Raw genomic sequence first — 2,967 nt, 5'->3', positions numbered from 1 at the left:
GAAATTAACTGCTTTCTGGGCCAACTTAGTTAATGGAGTTGCAAGTGAGGAGAATCCCTCTAGAAATCTTCTATAGTAGCCAGTTAATCCCAAGAAACTCCCAATTTTGGTTAGCGTTGTCCGCCTTGTCCAGTTCTTGACTGCTTCTATCTTCTGAGGGTCTATTTTTATGCCTTCACTAGATACCTCATGGCCTAAGAATACCACTGACTGCAACCAGAACTCACATTTTGAAAACTTGGCATAAAGCTCATTCTCCTTCAAGGTCTGCAAGGCTATCCTGAGGTGTTTTGCATGATCATCCTTGCTCTTAGAGTATACCAAAATATCGTCTATAAACACGATAATAAAGGTATCAAGGAATGGCTTGAAAACTCTATTCATGAGGTCCATGAATGCAGCTGGAGAATTTGTTAACCCGAAGGACATTACTAGAAATTCATAGTTCCCGTAGCGAGTTTTAAAGGTTGTTTTAATATATCCTCTTCTCTGATTCTCAACTGATGGTACCTCAACCTCAAGTCTATCTTTTAAAAGTACTTTGCACCGTGAATTTGATCAAATAAATCATCAATTCTTGGCAGTGGGTACTTGTTCTTAATGGTAACTTTATCCAACTGCCGATAGTCGATGCACATTCTGAGAGACCCATCTTTCTTCTTGACAAACAGGACCGGGGAACCCCATGGTGAAACACTTAGCCTAATGAATCCCTTGTCAAGAAGGTCTTTTAACTGTTCTCTCAACTCATTAAGTTCTGCTGGATCCATCCTATAAGGAGGTATAGATATGGGATGAGTGCCTGGCATGAGATCAATGCCAAATTCTATGATTATTTCAGGAGGAAGTTTGAGAAGGTCATCTGGGAAAACGTCTGGAAATTATCTAACAACTGGCACAGACTGAAGATCTGGTGGTTCTGATTCTGCATTAATGATGTGAGCCAAATAGGCAAGACACCTATTGCCAATTATTCGTTGTGCCTTAAGGTAAGAAATAAACTTACCTACAAGCGATGCTGAACTACCCTTCCACTCTAAGACTTCTTCATTTTGAAATTGGAACCTGATTATCTTGGCACAACAATCTACCATGGCATAGCAGGAAGAAAACCAATCCATACCCATTATTACATTGAAATCCACAATTTCTAACTCTATGAGATTGGCCTCGGTGCTGCGACCTTGGACTTAAACTATACAACCTCTATAGACTCATGTGGCTTCCTGACTCACCAACTGGAGTAGATACTAGGAATGGCTCACTAAGTTGTTCAGGTTCTAGCCCGAGGTTAATTGCAAAGTATGGAGTCACGTATGAAAACGTTGAACCTGGATCAATTATGGCATAAGCATTATGTGAGCACACTAGAAGTATACATGTAATAACTTCTGCAGATGCCTCTGCACTTTGATGATAAAGTGTAGAAAACAAATGGGGTTGTCCCCTTCCCTGAGTAACTTGATCTGCACCTCTGCCTACTTCATGCCCGGCTTGATTATGAGAACCACGAGCCTAAGGTTGTGCAACTGTAGTAGCTGCGGAACTAGAAGGACGAGTTGATCCCCCACTGAAATTACATCGCAACTTTGGGCAGTTTGCCTTTATATGACCATTGTCTCCGCAATGATAGCAACCCTGAAACCCGAGCTTACACTGACCTGAATGTTGCCGCTTACATGTACCACAAAGACCTTGTTGTTGTGAATGTTGCTCAGCATAATTCTAGCTATAGGAGGATGATGTCCTAAAATTCTGATTCTGGCAAGACTGGTTTCCATAACTTTGAGTACGTCTGAAGGAAGACCCACCACCTGACTGATGACTGGACTGAGCTGGTGCTAATGACTCCTTATTGGAGGAACCCCTTCCACCTCCGCTGGATGTACCATTAAACCCGCCCGCCGTCCAGGCTTTCTTGTTCTGCTCTTTTTCTTCTCTCCTTTGTTATCTGTCTTTTTCTAAGTGCTTGGAGAATCCCACAACAAAGGAGAAAGTTATCATTCCTACCGCTGCAGCTGATGTCGTATCCTTAATGTGGTAGGCCAAACCACCAACAAACCTGCGGATCCTTGTTTTTTCTGTCTTAACCATGTGAGGAGCATGCTTAGCCAAACTTATGAATTCCATGTAGTACTCTTGTACACTTTTATTCCCTTGTTTGAGTTGCTCGAATTTTGTATCCTTAGTTTCCCTATCCTCTTCTGGTATAAAATTAGCCATGAAGGCCTCTTCAAATTCTTCCCAAGTAGGAGGAACATCATCTTTATCTCTTTCCTTTTCCCACATCTCAAACCAAGCGCCAGCCACATCTCTAAGCTGGTAGGCAGCCAGCTCCACAGCTTTATCATCAAATGCCTACATCACTCAGAGGGTTTTCTTGACACCCTCCAGCCACAACATTGGATCTTTATCAACTATAGTACCACGGAACAATGGAGGACTTAGCTTTAAAAATTCATTCACTCTTGAGGACTCAGAATTGTTCTGTCTATTTGATTGAGGTGGAATCTCATCTCTTCTCTCATTCTGGTTGGCCATGAAGGCTTTAAACATCTCCATAGTACTGTTGACAACATTAAAAATCTGACCCACCTCAGGATATATAGATGTCTGAATCGGAACTGTTGTTGGGGGAGGCACTGGATCCTGAGATACTGGCTCATCATGCTCCACCCCTTCTTCATGTTCAACCCGGGGTACTTGAACCCCCTTTGTGGATTTACCCTTTCTTTTCTCAATTGAAGCCTTTTTAGTTCTACCTTGAGCCACAATAGTGGCAATAGTTTCTTGAGTAGCATCCTGAGTGTCGGTGTCAGAGCTACGAGTACGAGCCATTTTTGCGCGTTTTGGAAAAACGAATACATTAGATAACTTATTAGATGTAGGCTCTACTGCATGATCTAAAGTATGAAAACATGAGACTTTACCTAAATGCTTATAGCCTCCTACTTATAAGTATGGAGC

This window comes from Nicotiana tabacum, chromosome 4, assembly GCF_000715075.1.
Source record: "Nicotiana tabacum cultivar K326 chromosome 4, ASM71507v2, whole genome shotgun sequence".
NCBI lineage: Eukaryota > Viridiplantae > Streptophyta > Magnoliopsida > Solanales > Solanaceae > Nicotiana > Nicotiana tabacum.
The sequence above is the reverse complement of the archived record's forward strand: the minus strand, read 5'-3'. Positions refer to the sequence as shown.